This window comes from Ptychodera flava, chromosome 17, assembly GCF_041260155.1.
Source record: "Ptychodera flava strain L36383 chromosome 17, AS_Pfla_20210202, whole genome shotgun sequence".
In the NCBI taxonomy this organism is placed as follows: Eukaryota; Metazoa; Hemichordata; class Enteropneusta; family Ptychoderidae; genus Ptychodera; species Ptychodera flava.
In genome coordinates, this window is record NC_091944.1 from 25,248,682 (window position 1) to 25,266,519 (window position 17,838).

A 17,838-nucleotide genomic window follows, 5' to 3' on the forward strand; every position below is an offset into this window, starting at 1 on the left:
TTACACGCTATTTATGGGGATGTAAAATCGTGTGTACGAACAAATAATACGTGTACAGATTATTTTGATTGTCCCATCGGTGTTAGGCAGGGATGTATGCTCAGTCCTTTTTTATTCTCCTTTTTCATAAACGAATTTACTAGTGAAGTCCAAATAGTGGATATCGTGGCATACAACTTTTCCCTGATTTAGTTGAGATTCTATGTTTGTTATTTGCAGATGATGTAGTTCTTTTCTCAGATACTATCATTGGTTTACAGCGTCTTTTAAACTGTTTAAATTCTTATTGTAATAGATGGAAAATGTCTGTAAATTTAAAGAAGACAAAAATTGTTGTTTTCAAAGCTGGTGGCTATCTGTCAAAGGCCGAAAAATGGTTTTTCAATGGACAAAAAGTCGATGTTATTTCTTACTATAAATATTTAGGTATTATGTTTTCCTGTAGATTATTATGGTCAATGGCTACAAAAACACTTGCACAGCAAGCTAAAAAAGCATTTATGGGTATTTCAAGAGCAAGTAAAAAGACGGCTGTATTTTCCTTTGATGTATTTTTTTAAAATTTTTGATACAATGGTATTACCGATTTTAATGTATGGCTCTGAAGTGTGGGGATACGCTCAATATGAAAATTTGGAAAGAGTCCAATACTTTGCATGCAGAACCTTGCTAGGAGTTTCTTGCAATGCCCCCAATGTAGCAGTTTTAGGTGAGTGTGGGCGGTTTCCGATATATTTCCACACGGCCAAACGATGTATTAAATATTGGGTAAAACTTTTAAAAATGCCAAAGAATAGATACCCAAAGAAATGTTATGTAATGCTTTATCACATTGACAAATCAGGTGTTAGGTCGAAACCCACATGGATTCAACATGTCAAAAATTTATTGTCTTTATGCAATTTACAAGACGTGTGGGATCGACAAGAAGTCTTAGATGAGAAGAGCTTTATGAATACTTTTATTGAAAATTTTAAGCGTTATTTGTTTTGTAAATGGCAGAGTGAGATTTGTTCTCTTGACAAACTTATTTGTTATCGAGAATTTAAGTCCTCTCTCGAACCAGAAAAATATCTTTCTGTTGTTAAAATCAATATTCACATGAAGATGTTGGTTTGTCTACGTTGCTCCTCCCATTGTTTAAGAATTGAGATAGGTAGAAGACAAAATATCGATAGAATAGAACGAATTTGTATACTGTGTGAGAGAAATGAGATTGAAAATGAGTATCATTTTGTCCTACTTTGCCCCTTTTTTGACAACATAAGAAATAAATACATTCCACCGTTTTACTTCAATCCACCATCTGAAAGAAAATTTTATCTTTTAATGTCTTCAGAGGACACTTCTACACTACAGCGTTTAGCAGCATTTGTATTTCATGCGATGACATTAAGAAAAGAGATATATGATAGCTAAATTATTAAGTACTTTGTCAGATTGCTTTTCCTGTCAGTTTTTGTAAAGTTTAATTTATTGTGAAGTGTATTGGGCCGATGGCCTAGAATCACAAAATAAAGACCACCATAGTAATTAAGGGAAAGTGATTGATATAAAAAAGGTGCCAGAAGACCTGTAAAGTGCCATTTAAGAAAAACAATTATAAAACACATGACTCCAAATAGTGTCCCATGACCTCAAAGCTTTCCCCGTATAACTGTGATCAGTATATGCTCTACTTATATATCCAAGTATATTTGAAGCAATTAAAGGATTGTGTTTGCCTTCAAAAAGTGCCAGGTGATCTGCAAAATGTCAGTTAGCAGGTAGGATTATGGTTCGCTTTGTCAAAGATTTAGTGTTGATAAACAAAATATAGTTGACTCCAAAAGTGTCAAGGTGACCTCAAAAGTGTCGTCAGACGATTTCGGTGGTTATAGGATCCCACTGCTATATCCAACTACCCATAAGTCATCGGAGAGATTTTTTGACTTCAAAGATATATCAATATCTAAAAGGACTGTAGTCCACGTCGTTTACTTTGTCAAACATTTAGTATTAAATTAAATAAATATCTTTTACTCCAAAATTGTCCCTTGACCGGAAAGGTGTCCCCGGAAAATTCTGATGATTATGTGCTCCCTCTGCTCTATTAAACTTCTTATACATAATTGAAGGAATGTGTTTAACTTCAAATATGTGCCAGGTGACCTATTAAGTTTCAGTTACAGATAGCATTACTATCCATTCATTTTTAGAGCAGCTCTTAGCATGACTTCAAAATTTCGATATGACTTCCAATGCCAGTTTTTTAAGAAGTATGTTTTACAGACACTGGCTATCATTGCCTCCCAATTGCATCTGCGTTATCGTTCACTTATCATATTTCATCGCTTATATGAAAATATAGCAAACTACTTACACATGTCATTATATTTTGTATACTTCCCATTTGCCTTTGCTTACACATTTGGAAGAAGCTGATGATATTTGTTTACTGCCGAAATGGCTTTCCGAATATGTTATATATTAACGCTGGCAAATGACGGGACAAAGTGCAATCGTAATAGCGTTTAGTGCGACTTGAAAATCGCCACTTTGTAAAAACAATATCTGATCAATTTATAAATTTTACAAACGTCTTGGAATATGATAGTATCCCGGCTTCTAAATATGGCCTTTGCGATTACAATAGGTTAAACGTAAAAAACACAAACAGGCACACACTCAAAACAATTGCAATTGGCGTTTGTTTTTATTGTTGAATGGATAAAATTACTAACTAAAATTCTAATCAGCCGGTGTTCGTACATAAAAATATTTTATGGCGACCCAATTTTTGAAACTTTAATTAGCACATAAAGGTAGTATTTGCACTCTTGGGATTCACAATATCATTAATAATGCAACATTTACAAACAATGCGTTTGATTTTCAAACGTTTTCATTCTACTTCGGTTCTCGCAAAAGACGGTTTTTCTGATTGTTTTCCGTAATGTTATCATTGTATTACATACTTTTTCACTTGTTGCTTATCATAAGTAATAGATACCAGCTGAACAGACAAGCCGTGGCTGTGATGGGATCACACGTGTCAACAATTCAGAAGCTAATATGTAATAATCTTAAAGCATGATAGCACCGTGCTTACATACTGCCTTATTTAATATGTAATTTTATTGTTCTACACCGGAAATAATTCTTCCTGTAAGTGGGTTAAAACGATTTTGGGTCCCACAATCGTTTTAACCCACTTACAGGAAGAGTAATTTCCTTGAACCATTTTTGTTTCCATGCCTTCACGCTTACGTAAAGTTTAAAATGAAACTTTAGAATGTAAAATATACATTTTATCCATCCAAACACCCTTCCTTTCATCACACAATCTTCACATTTATGTATTCATTTATCCATCAATCCATCAATCCGTCGACCAACACAGAATATTGACGGAAGTCGCAGGTTTCAACTACTTTGACCAAAATACAACTGTGGACGAATCAGCAATATTGAGGAAACTTGCGAAAATAAACAATATTCGCAGGCGTCCAAACACACTTGGTAAGTGGTTTGCCATTTGTCTTCTGATGTCAATGATAAGGTGAAAGTAAATTTCGGAGGAATGGGTTACCTCAGTAACAAGGCTGACACCGACAATATTTTCCATAACAAAGCGGAATTTGACCCCGGACAATTGTCCGATTTCCTGGCCTTCATAATATATTTTGACCTTACGACATGCTTGATTTTGGTGGGATTATTTTTAATTTTGCATAGAATATACGAATTAATAACATTGGGTCATTAAACACGCATCAGTGAATTCCACATACGACAGCTTCCCCGGCTATCTTTAATACACACCTTGTTAAGAGCAAAAATGTGAATGCCAACTTTTCCTAAAACGTTCTTTTAACTTTTTAAACCATCAAAATTATGAGAAAAGTGACCTGTCTAATGGGAAATTTTAAACAGAAAGCACTTTCTTCGCAGGCAAACCGGTCGACCTTCACATAAATATTTTCGTAGCAAGTTTTCATTCAGTCTCTGAGACAGATACGGTAAGTACCCTGTCCTTTGATACCAATTTCTGTCGAGTTGTATTAAAACATGGATTTCAATTGATATATAGTGAATAAAATACTAGCCCAGGATTCTAATGGATAGACAGGAACATACCATCACCCCGACAAAAATAATACTCGGTAAAACTTACCATTTAAGAACATTCGAGAACAACGTCAAACTGATCAATACAGCAATCACGTATCAGTCTGCGAAGGCTAAGCATGCTCTCTTACTTTTTTAAATTCATCGACAGCATTGGTCATATTTAAAGACTGCACGGAAAGACCACATTGCAAGGTTATTCACCAAACTCAGTAAATTTATTTTGCCGGTACCCTGAATGATTCGCCATACATGAACGCTCGTATTAGATAGCACACGTGGATAGCATCAGAACTTGACAAAGAATTGCAAATAAAACTAGACGACAACTGCCTTTTTGAAGTTTTTTTAAAGTTAAAAATTATTTGGAATCTTATCCGTTAAAACATGACAGTTGGGTTTACTGGTCTTTATAACAGCAGGCTAAACACGATCGTTCGTTTTACGTTACAAACGATGCATGCACGCCACTACCAGATATGTGTATTCTTCATTGACGATAAGAATGGTTTTGTCCTTTCAAATAGGATTACTCCATAACAATGTACTATAGACAGTTTTGGAATGACCCGCGCCTTAAACACAACGCAAAGGTCCTTTCTGTCGACGACGACGTGAAAACAATGTTCTGGACTCCTGATACCTTCATTTTAAACTCTAAAGAGAGCTTCGTTCATGAATCACCAAAGCAAAATTCACTTTTTCAAATCTACCCGAATGGTGATATACTCTACAGTTTACGGTTTGTACATTTATGTTCAATTATATTTACGTATGTATGTATGTATGTATGTATGTATGTATGTATGTATGTATGTATGTATGTATGTATGTATGTATGTATGTATGTATGTATGTATGTATGTATGTATGTATGTATGTATGTATGTATGTATGTATGTATGTATGTATGTATGTATGTATGTATGTATGTATGTGTGTATGTATGTATGTATGTATGTATGTATGTATGTATTTATACAGTTATTATAATATTTAGTAGTATGTATGTATGTATGTATATATGTATGTATGAATTTATACAGTTATTATACACACACACACACACACACACACACACACACCACACACACACATATATATATATATATATATATATATATATATATATATATAAGCTCACAGCTATATCAGATTGTCTCTACACTGCAAAATTCGTGGGCTTAAAAATTGCCCTTTAGGTTTAGAACTCATGTCCCCATGCTCTTGCGCTGTCCTGTTGGCCTTTTTTCTTCTCCGAAAGAGACCTCGGCTTTACACTTTTTACCCTCCTGAAGGAGTTGTTTTAAGGAATCCTTATTATGTAATTATAAAATTAACGTTTTCAATATTATCCGGCAGTGCATTTGGTAGGGCTTCCTAAATGATTTCGGAGGACGTTGATTCGAATCCTACAAGGGTCAATTTTCAAGACCTAAAGGTTCGAAAGTTTAGACAATCATATGTAGTGTGTGATTTTTGTCTTTAGTTTGCAACACTCACTCGTCAGGAGACAAAACCAGTGTGAATATACATCAACAAGGGGGTACACATAGCTATTTACGCAGATGGCTACATGTTTCAAGTGGCGCCATCATATGTTAATATAATATTATTTGATTTAGCCCAGTGCTTGCATGTACGTCGTGAGCTCGAATCTCATCGAGAGTTTACTGAATTAATATGTGGTCAGCCCGCGAAACAAAAGGCTTATCTTAAACTCTAATGTCTCTGAAGAACTCAAATACATCGTAAAGTCCTGCAGTTAGAATTTATATGGCAATTTATCGTAATCAAGACGAAAGCATTGTGAGTACATTAACAGCTTTTGTTTTGAAGGGTTTATGCTCTTCGTCAGCAGAAAGTTATTATGGACATTTCTTATACTTTCATGCGCGGTTTGACTTCAGTACGCAACAACATTTTTAACTTATATCGTATAAACTGGCTTTGCACTACGTATGTTGCATTAACATTTAGGAAACAAGTGATGCGGGGAGGAGGAAAAGCAGGCAATTTTTTCCGGTTAATTTTCCATCATCTTAATTTGTACTTACTTCTCAGGATGTCACTCACGTTAACATGTTACATGAACTTGAGCAAGTTTCCTTTCGATCAGCAAGACTGTGGAATGAAGATTATGTCATGTAAGAATGAAACCTAATTGTTGAAAGTTTTCTGCCTTTTTATTTTAATGTGTATAGTTGTATGCCTAACGGTGTGACGCTTGATTTCTTTCTCGTTTCTGATTAACATTTTGTGACTGTCCTTATATTATTTCTGACAAATGAAATGAGTTCGTTTTCTGTCAGCCCTTTCCAAAACGTCTATGCTCAATGTCGTCCAAAAGCCGTGCAAAGGAGAGATTCATTCTTATTCTGATAAGCTCAAAGTATTTAAAATCTTTGTTTTGCGTCCCCACCCGCTTAGGTTTTTAAGGTTTCCATGAAAAATACACACAGTGTATTTGAATAGGACATTTTAGGACATGACCGCTTAGTTTTTCAGAACTAATATTTTGTTACAATATTTTTATTTGCTGCAATCAAATCACATTGTGTTATTTTTCTTGTGTGTGTTTTTCAGCCGCTTAGACGCATACCTTTTCCCATTTTGAGTGGACGCAAAACAAAGAATTGCACTACTTTGGCCTAACGAGAAAATAATTTTTATGTGCACTTGCTACTTAAGCTATTAATTAATATACATCTTAGGTACAGAAATGTTGTTGCAATAGCATATTAATGACATTTATGCATATTTATTGGTCCGGGACGGACTCGACTGGTTGGTTGCCAACGATTTCTTTTTCTTTGCTCACCAATTTTTTTCTTTCTTTCCAAATGTTGAAAAATATGTCACGACCATGCTATCTGTGATATTACATGTAATAGTGATGATGATGATGATTAATATTAATTTTGTTGTTTTTGTTTTTGTTGATGCTGTTGTTGTTTATGTTATTCGGTAACAAATTTATTGAACATTTATATTCAGAGACATACATAGAGGCTCACAAAATGCCTCTCAAATTACGAGTACTTTTTAGAATATAATTTTCAAACCTGCGCTGCCGAAATTCGATATGGTTTTGAATTCTTATTTGTTTAGATGCATATAGAACAGACGAGATCATATTGCATTGGCTCATTGGCGACAATGAACCGGTAGAAATTGAACCAAAAGTCTCTTTGCCGCAGTACGTCGTGACCGGAAGCAACGTAGCAGATGGGGTAGAGCAATATATAACTGGTAAGAACAAATATGTCAAAATAATACTTGCAATTTCCAACTTCAGTTTGCAATTTTTAATGATATGGTTGGGTAGGTGATATGATACCGAACCATGAATGTCTATTATTTGGGACGTGTCACAAATACATTAGTCAAATAGGGAAAACTGACCGACCATAATACACGATGTATGGGATATTTTCAAGCCAGCAAAATAAAAGTAAGTGCACGTATGTTGTTGTTCTGCAATCCACATTTACAATGCCAAAGTCCGTCGCATTTTAATCGGTCGAGCTGAAGCGCGTGACTGACCACAAACACAAAGCAATAGATTTGTTTACATGCCCGCGAATATGAATACTAACAATTCATAGAATAGTAAACATCTTAGCTTCGCAGCTAAAACGTAAATTTTGATTTGCAAAAAGATCATAATCAATCACTGTATATAAAATGGAGCACTTGTGGGCCGAGTTAAGACACTTTTCCAAAAAATCTCTGGATTTGAAAAATATTTACAGCGCGTCGCGTATTGCACTGAACTCGAATATATGTCAAACAGGCCAGCACGTCCCTGTTCAGTTAATACAACACTTACAATACAAGTTCTGGGGCCCTGTTGTCTTTCGTTTGGGAATTTTTTTCTTAAATTTTGACGGTGTTCTCTGGTTTGTTGATAATATTATGGAAATAACAGACTCCTCCTTGACCATTAACGTTTATTTATGGGCGCAGGCGAGAGGAAAGCCAAAATTAACGGACTTGGTGTTAATATTTTGGCTTTCCTCTCGTCCTTGCCCATTTAATAAACATGAATGGTCAGGATGTCGCCTTTGCTTGCAGATAATGGGCGACGCCCTGACCGTTAACGTTCATCAATGGCAAGGGTGAGAGGAAAGCCAAAAATTAACGGCCGAGGCTTGCCGAGCCCATTGATTTTGGCTTGCCTCTCTCGCCAACGCCCATAAATAAACGTTAATGGTCAGGGCGGAGTCTGTTATTTCCATAATACTATCATCGAACACAAGAAAATCGTCAAAATTGACAACAGTTTCCAATGCATAAGACAACGGTGCCCGAAACCTTGTGCAATACGCGACGCACTGTCACGCGCGCTGTAAAAAGTTTGAAAATCGGGAGATTGTTTTTTAAGTGTCTAAACTTAGCCCAAGTGCTTTCTTTCTTAAGAGTAAATATTATCTTTGTGCAAATCACAATTTACTTGTTAACTGTAAAGTTACAATGTTAACATCATCATTCATATTCACAGCCATGTAAACAAACCATTACTGTGTATTCGGAGTCAGTCACATGGTTCAACTCGACCAATTAAAATGCAACGGACAGGTAACATGGTAATATAGTTACTTAACGGTTTCTGATTATGATTCTCTTTATAAGAAAAGGGAATTTGTCCTCGAACAAAAAGCATGGCCTGCAAGCATGAGTATTTAATTATCCTCAACAACGTGGAAAAACATGATAACTGAGAAGTAGATTACTCAAAAGTAAAAAGTTACCATTATCTACCATGCGAACCTTATTGGAAATGTTAGTACAAATGAACACAAGATAGCTATGCAGTGCAAGTGAAAGACCTAATCACGAACACGTTGTGAAAGATTATTTTGACAATACAAAATAGCACATTCATCCTCGACCCGCAGATAGGTCCTTAAATCATACACATATAGTTGTGGAGAGAACGCCTAATGCGATGAACGTTTTGCCTCTCGGGTGAGGTATTTTTATCTTAATAAGGGGAGTTATGGTCGGCAGCATTGTGATTCCAGCGAACGGCGACTTTTGCTTACCAAGGACTTCATCTTGTACCTGCATTAGGCATTCAACTTGTGAATACAAGTTTTCATTATAAATAGGTTGACCCCGACATGTATTCATATCCTCTGTAATAAAATGAATTGATCCGTTATACTAGATTGTGCAGGACTGATTAGTAGTTGTTCAGTGTTCAATTATTGTGGATGTTAATATTTTCTAAGAGTTCCTCAATAATTTTGTATCTTTTTTTAAAATTTTGACAGGAAACTTCAGTTATCTGACAGTCGATTTCCATCTCGAGCGCCTGCTGGGATTCTATCTCCTGGAGGCATTCATACCTAGTTCGGGATTGGTCGTCGTAGCGTGGCTCAGTCTCTGGATAGATCCCGTAGCATCACCGGCAAGGGTGATGCTGGCGATTACCACACTCCTTGCCCTCATCACTCAGTCCAACCTGTTAAAAGGCGGGCTTCCTAAAGTCGCATATATAACGGTATACAACTGCCCTAAGAAGTAGAATGAGATCATATCTGCACGACTGAAGATTTGTCCAGATTGATGGTGCATTAATGACACTGGGTTAACACTGTGATCCTCATTAATTTTCATATCATAGATCTATTTCATTCTTTCGATGACTGGAGTCTGTTCGTCTTTCCAAGCACGTGCAGTCAAATATCTTAAACAGACCTATTTAAGGACAGTAAAAGGATATGATATCAACTATGAAATGTTGTCTCGATCTGAAAACTGCCGACAACTACTGACTTCATTGCCAGAAGCCAATACTTTGTTAAACTTTAGTCCTCTTGTCTACAAGTAATTTGATGACTTGAGTGATATCTCGATTTCAAGGACAATGCAATATATGTATGACCTGCGCGATGACACATTGTATGGTATGACTTTAAGATACAGCATTGATATTTTCTTCGCATAAATTTCGCTGACTATGGCATGGCTAGTTTTTTCCTTCATATATATATATATATATTATATATATATATATATATATAATATATATATATATATAATATATATATATATATATATATATATATATATATATATATATATATATATATATATATATATGAAGGAAGAGTTTTTGCTGTTATTCTCCTTTACTTACTGATAATCCTCTTCCTTTTTATACAGGCTATTGACATTTGGCTGACAATGTGTCAACTTTTAGTTTATGTGATTTTGCTGGAATATGGATTGGTTTACTGGTTGTACACCACTGGGGGCATGGGATCTAATAAATTATGCACAGATAGAAACTCGGTAAGTATAGCTTTCGATGACCGAAGATTGCCGTGTGCTAAACAGTGAAGGATATGACATAAGACACTTACGAAGAATGTTTCCCCTAATCATAAGTTACTAAACTTTGTATAAGAACAATGGTACCGAGCAATAATCTACATAACTGTCATAAGTTCAATAATGACAAAATCTTGCGAACACAATCAGCACAGTACAGATACCCAACAAACAAGTATCGGTATACACAACAAAGAAAAATGAGCTGTAGAAAAAAAATATTGACCTCAGATGAAGACAACCAAGATAAGTTTCCCGAATATAGTAACCGCATTTTGCCCTACATGTGGCAATCGCCATATATGTATGTATGTATGTACGTATGTATGTATGTATGTATGTATGTATGTATGTATGTATGTATGTATGTATGTATGTATGTATGTATGTATGTATGTATGTATGTATGTATGTATGTATGTATGTATGTATGTATGTATGTATGTGTATGTACGTATGTATGTACGTATGTATGTATGTATGTATGTATGTATGTATGTATGTATGTATGTATGTATGTATGTATGTATGTATGTATGTATGTATGTATGTATGTATGTATGTATGTATGTATGTATGTATGTATGTATGTATGTATGTATGTATGTATGTATGTATGTACGTACCTACGTATGTATGTATGTATGTATGTATGTATGTATGTATGTATGTATGTATGTATGTATGTATGTATGTATGTATGTATGTATGTATGTATGTATGTATGTATGTATGTATGTTATTTTATTTTATTAAACCTTGTTTAACGAGGGTAGCCTGGTAAGCTTCAGTAAAGATACTTATCTTCTCAAGGGCCCTCAAATGAACATACAACTGATACAGAGCAGAACAACATGAAACATGACTAACATAGCTAGAACAATACAATGAACAGAAAAAAGTGGCCAGGAGTCACCACCTGCACACAGGAGAAAAAAATGCACAATCACACTAGATAACAAAAACAAATTTAACAAGAAAACTAAAATTCACAAACACAAAAAATTATACCCAATAAGCTTTCAGGTAAGCAGTTTTAAAACTGCTTAATGAGTTACTAGATCTTTTATTTGAATCGACATTATTCCACTGATTGGCACTATTTACAGTAAACCCTTTTCGATAAAAATCCTTATTTGTTGCAGGAACCACTAACAATTTTTGCATCTTGGATCTTGTAACTCTTTTATGATCAATTTTGGTAAAAAGACTTGTCATATATTGCGGTGCAAGATTATTTAAACATTTAAAAACCGTACAAACATTCTTATAAACTATCCTATCTGGTAATGGCATTATATGCATTGTTTTAAATAAACGCTCGGTCGAGGCATTATACCTTGCATCACACATCACTCTGATAGCACGTTTCTGAAACCTATGCAACCCTTTCATAAACGGTGGTGCTCCCCATAAATGACAACAGTAATCCAAGTGTGGTAAAATATAGGTATTATAAAAAAGTTTTCTTATATTCATAGGTAAAAACTGTCTTATTCTCTTAAGCAAAGCAATATTACTATTTACTTTTTTAAAAATCTTGTCACAGTGCTGCTTCCATGACAGATTTTCATCGACAAGCGTACCAAGAATCTTTTCACAGTGTACTGGTTGCAATTCCGTTTCACCAAGATTACAGTCTAAAGTTTGTTTATTCAAATGTCTACGTCTTTGTTGCGTTGTTACAATCATTGTCTTTGTCTTGTCACAATTAATGGCCATTCTATTATTCTTATTCTGTATGTATGTATGTATGTATGTATGTATGCATGCATGCATGCATGCATGTATGTATGTATCGCAGTTGCTCGACAGCCTTATTTGTTTATTGTAATATATAAGATTCTTATTCAGTAATAATTTTGTCAAATTTGACCAGTTACTCGGCTTTGTTACAGCATTGTAATGCATTTGTAATTAACAGGACATGCAAATGGATATGGCAAGATATCCGGCTTCAAGCAAGATGACAAACTCCGACAGGAACGAATCACAAGCAGCTCTTACAAATGTTCACGCGAGGTATACAGATGAAATGTTGGAAAGGGAATCTGAATTTGGCATATGTCAAAAAAAGTATGCAAACCGCCGTGAAAAGAAAATATCGATGACCGTTCAGTCTGCATATATTGGCTTTGGCAAACGTGTCGACACAATTTGTAAGGTTACGTTTTTAGCCGTTTTTGGTATTTTTGCCATTATATACTGGAGAACATATTATTTTTAAAAGGTCCTCTGTCAACTTAAAGAACTCCATTTAATAATTTTGGCAATTGCATTTCCCCCTGAATACATCAACCGCATTGCTTTCAAGGTTACATGTTTGTTTGTTTTTTTAATTCTTTTTATGTCATTCAGACATGTGCAAGGATGATAAAGTGTAAAACCAGTGTTCATGCCAATGATCAAAACATTTATCAGAAAAGATTTAAGAAATGGTATTCTAAATCGATATAAGTATTCCCGAGCATGATTTATATCAGAGATGTTTGAAAGGCGACGTTCACTGCCCCAGAGATTATGATGACGTTTATAACATTCCGGTTTGTCCAATAGTAGCTATTAAACATCTGTGCACCTGTGTATAAATCGTACAATATATTCAAGATAGAAATACGGTATATAAATATGCGTTACATATTATTTAGACGAACGTATCACTCAGTCCATCTATTCTTCATCCCAAAGTCTGCACATGTGAATATAGGAATAAAAATTAATACAATGACACGAAAAACTGTTAACAATCTGTATAGAGACAATTGGGCGAGAAAACAGTAGTAAAATAAATTTATTAAGACATTTGTTAATGTTTCGGAAGAAAACTATACCTATCAACACTGAATCAATGTGTTTTTAATAAATGTTTTACGCTTTTAGAATGTAATGTGTCTTTACTCGGTAAAGTTGAAGATTTTGTTCAATTTTTAATATTTAGTATTTCGTCCTTAAATTCATTGTATATATTTGATGTTATATATTTTCTTTTGAAGCTGATAAAGATATCAGTTTCTAAGACGTTTTGAATATGGAACTGTAGCTTTCAAAAAGAGCTTAGCAGTATACTACGATTTTTATTAATTTTGAAAATATTGTAACTTATAGGCTACTTTCATTAGAAATTACAGCAATACTATATTAAACGTTGTTGGGAAACCATTTTAGAACAAAGTTGATAAAAAGTAAGTGTTTAACATAATTTAATTGGCTAATAACAACAGCTGAATGAAGTATTGTTTGATATATGTTGCAGGAGAGTAACATTTATATTGAGATATTAAATATAGAGGTCTTTAATTCATAATCTAAGCACTCGATTGTAATAGTTTATAAGAAACATCTACAATTGATATCAATTGTAAGCAAAAGTGCTTTCAAACATTAAAGATTGATTTTATTCGTGTATCCTCAATAGGGCTACCATTTATTCTTACATGTAAATGATTAAATAGTAGTTTTAGATCAATTTACAAAATGTGATATTATGAAATTGACAAGTTATTTGTAGGATGTGTGTATGATGCTCTCAGAGATTAAGTATGTCAGAAAGAACCACAGGAAAATGTGCCGACACATCTTCTCATATGATTTATCACCATAATAGTATAATAGAAAAAAAATTAATGATACATTAACTATTGTATAATGGCAAAACGCTGATCGAAAGGACTTTGATCTCATGGGCTGTTTTATGATTTTGCATTTATCACAGATCATCACCACAGGGAATATGTGAGTTCTTATTTAAACCAATTGTATATCAGAAGCGTGGTGCAGTGGCAATAAATAAACAAACATATAAAAATAAATAAATAATAAATCAATAAATAATTAAATAATTCACTAAATCAATAAATATGTAATTAATCAATAAATTAATTAATTAGTAAGTAAATGTATAAATAAATAAATACTATGGTAACTTCGGGCCTACGCAGTACATACGCGTCAAGAGGTTTTAAGGTATTTTCTCATGAGAAAGCATTATAACCGAACAAGGGATAACAATAGATTAATGGACACACTTTGGTTGAGAATTAAGGGGGATTTTCGGGGGGGGGGGGGTCGGCTCAAACCCTAACCCTACCCCATACTTCTAAAACTAGCCCGAACTCTAAGTTACTAACAATTCAAACATTTTTTTTGCTATCGATTTCCTGTTTTGTTCAAGTGATAACATCAAGAGGATCGTTGAAAATTGTTTGATTTCATACGGTAATATCAATGTAACCGGTTTTCATGAAGCCAATTCAGGTGTCTTTTTGTCAAACTGCCTCCCAGGGACAACACTGCATCCAAAGCTCCGATGACAGATATAAAGAAAAAATATTAGTGTCTGGAATTATCAGCTCTGTAAAACAATCAATATACTCCAGAGTAATTTATTTTGATTGAGTACTTGTATTTATTAACATAAACAGTCACGGGGTAGCTTAACAAAATATTTGTAACCATTATTTAATGGAAACATTGAACATTAAAACTAGATAATTAAAAGGATATCATTATCATTAAAACCTTTTATCTTATATTAATGGCAGATCTGATTTGCTACTCATTACAACATCAATTAGTGGCACCGCTTTATAAAATTAATTTAATCTTGCTACAAAACCGTAATTTTTATGATAGCCGGTATATTTTCAGAAAGTCTAGGACCTCACACATGGAACACGCTAAATATTAAATTTCAAACTTTACGATATTTTCGAATGCTGTCTCTAATTTTAATTGAATCAAACAAAAAGGAAAAGCTCGAAAATATCAACAATCTAATTTTATCAGAACATTATCAGTGCTGCAGGTTTGCATGTGAGCTTATCCCTTTCTAACGGGCAGTTCATACCATGATATCCTTTTCACTTAATTTGAAGGAACATCACAATATTTAAGCTCCCATAGCTGTAGCATATGTCATATTGCACTGCATAATAAACCGTCTAATATTTACAGTATTTGCATGATTGTTGTCTTTATTCTGGCTGAATAATGCATAGACAGATGAATACATTTAAGAATCCATTGCTTGTATTCAGCAAGCCAGTATTCATGTGGACTCGTGTGAATTCACATGCATTATTCTATAATACAAGCAACACAGATTGTGTAAATTAATCGGTGTTATTGACTTTTAAAACAGTGTCATACATACCCTGGTACATGCCAAAGACTTTTCTGTCTTTAAGGATTGATACCCCTTCGATTAAATGTACTACTATACATGTATCTTGTTATAGTGACGAAGAAGTTCATTGATCATGCAGAAAAAAGAACTAAGAATGATAAGTAAATATTTACTATACATACTATCACCAAACATCAGAAATGAACAAACGAAATTACCTGGTGCCACCACCTGAGAAAAATCTGCAAGCAAATAAATTAAAAAGTTAACATTCACCGAGGTACCAATGTCTCTATTCGGCGCAAGACACAAATCGCAGGTATTAAATGTGTTGGTAAAATAATGGACATTGACATACATAAAAATATCATCAACATATGGACGACCATCTGATTGCATTAGTTAGTACGTAAAATGACTTAAATCATAGCACTTAATTGTTGCACAATAAGGCAGAATGAGTCTAAGCTAACGTTGAAGAGCACATGCGCACTTCACATGCGCACTCCACATCAGAGATCAAATACGCATACCTATAATTGAGATGTGTGAGGGCGGAGATACATGTATGAACATCTCTTGGCGTGATGACTTACATAATTTGTCTCAGGCGTGCTTTTATCACTTCAATATTTCACACTCTTGTCTGGATGTCTTTCTTTGCAGCTTTGATGTCGGGGTGAATAAATAATATAATCAATGAAAGACAAAGTTCAGTTTTATCAGCCATTTTACCGTACATGTCACTTAGTACTCTAGCGACTTAAGTGTATGATGTCTCTCACGGTAAACTCAAAACTCAACTTTCCATGTCTTTTAATCCATATTTTTCGTTGTTTTTGTTTTTGTGATGAGTCTTTTTTTTAATGAAGCTATATTCCATTTTGTTTCCTCTGCTTTTTACCATGACCTTTGAAACAATGTTATTTTTTATTCTTCTGTTTGTTCATTTTTATTGTAAAACGAAATCCCATTGAGACTATTTTAATGTAAAGTGCTATAGAGGGAATAAATATTAAGATGAATATTAACCCTAATTTAAGGGAAACTCGACGCGTGTCAGCTCACTAGTTAATGTCTTAAAAGGCATACAGTCAACGCAGAAAAACTCATTTTCAAATTTACGACTCTTATTATGCAGGTCGAGTTGGGAGCCTTTGCAGCCCACAAATATACATATTGTACATTTGTATGATATATAATATAATATATATTTTACAATATTCAAGAAACCGGATCTTTTACTTATGGGTATAGGATCGTGGGTAAAATATGTACATGTCGCAACCAGAGTTCCGTATTCCTTCAAAGATCAGGTCAATTAACGCAAAAAGCTGGCCGAGTAAGAGTTACGCGTGTTGCACCCTTGTCTTTGAACGCAAACTTCCCTACGATTATAGAGCAGTATTTTCTGACTTTTCAGTAAAAAGGAAGCGGCACGACTTAGATGTTGTGCAAGTCAAAAACTTGCCGTTTAATACGCGGACTCTGTGTAGCGACCACCAAGGGCCTGTAGTTTAAAGTTACTGTTTGTAAACAAATCATTGTGTACATGCTGTGTATATGCACACCTGAAGATCCACGACCTTTTCATTCTTTACATTTGCCGAATGCAAATATCGAGGACTGGAGAGCATTAAGACTTCTTGCCTTAGTACTTGAAAGGTTCATAGCCATCACACTATACTGTAACAATTATGATTGTTTTTGTCTCAAATCAATCTTCAGGCTGATGCTAAATAGAGACGTCTACATCATGCTAGAGATGGAAAATTCGTTTTAAATTTTACACAATGATTCCCGCATTGCTATTATGAAATCAGTATACGTCAGGTTCGCCAACTTTTGGCATTGTAAAGTGACACCTTGTACTGTATATAAGAGTTTTAGGTGATTCCAAAAAGTATCTTTCCTTTGAAACCTATATTTCGGCATTGTATATTGGTCTGTGTCACATTCATGATAACATGTTACATTACGTACGACCAACGACACATACAAATGACCCGTTTGTAAAGGGAGGCAAAGGCTTCAGGCTCAACAGGGAAAGAACTATACAAATTGAAATTACATTTAGCTTAATAAAATTGACTTATACCAATGCAGACTGTTACTTTGAGGATGCATTCTCCAGGTTTCAAATCGGAGGTTCATTAAAAACTTTGCAGTCTTCTTACTTTGCCAAAACATCGGTGGGTGCCCCTTACTCGTTGCTGTTTGCACTGCGTCACTGCAGAATATTGAGCCAGTGAGACGTTGCT

The 17,838-nt window shown here is 34.4% G+C and overlaps 2 long non-coding RNA genes across 2 annotated transcripts; both read left to right on the top strand.

Moving 5' to 3' along the window:
- The first annotated feature begins 3,932 nt into the window (after positions 1 to 3,932).
- Positions 3,933 to 6,259, top strand: LOC139115865 (uncharacterized). Its single transcript, XR_011548197.1, has 3 exons — positions 3,933 to 4,001; positions 4,638 to 4,852; positions 6,175 to 6,259. It is a non-coding gene; the product is annotated as an uncharacterized lncRNA (long non-coding RNA).
- Positions 6,260 to 9,389: 3,130 nt separating this feature from the next.
- Positions 9,390 to 13,617, top strand: LOC139115866 (uncharacterized). The gene is made up of 3 exons (XR_011548198.1): positions 9,390 to 9,619; positions 10,285 to 10,413; positions 12,377 to 13,617. It is a non-coding gene; the product is annotated as an uncharacterized lncRNA (long non-coding RNA).
- The last annotated feature ends 4,221 nt before the right edge of the window (positions 13,618 to 17,838 follow it).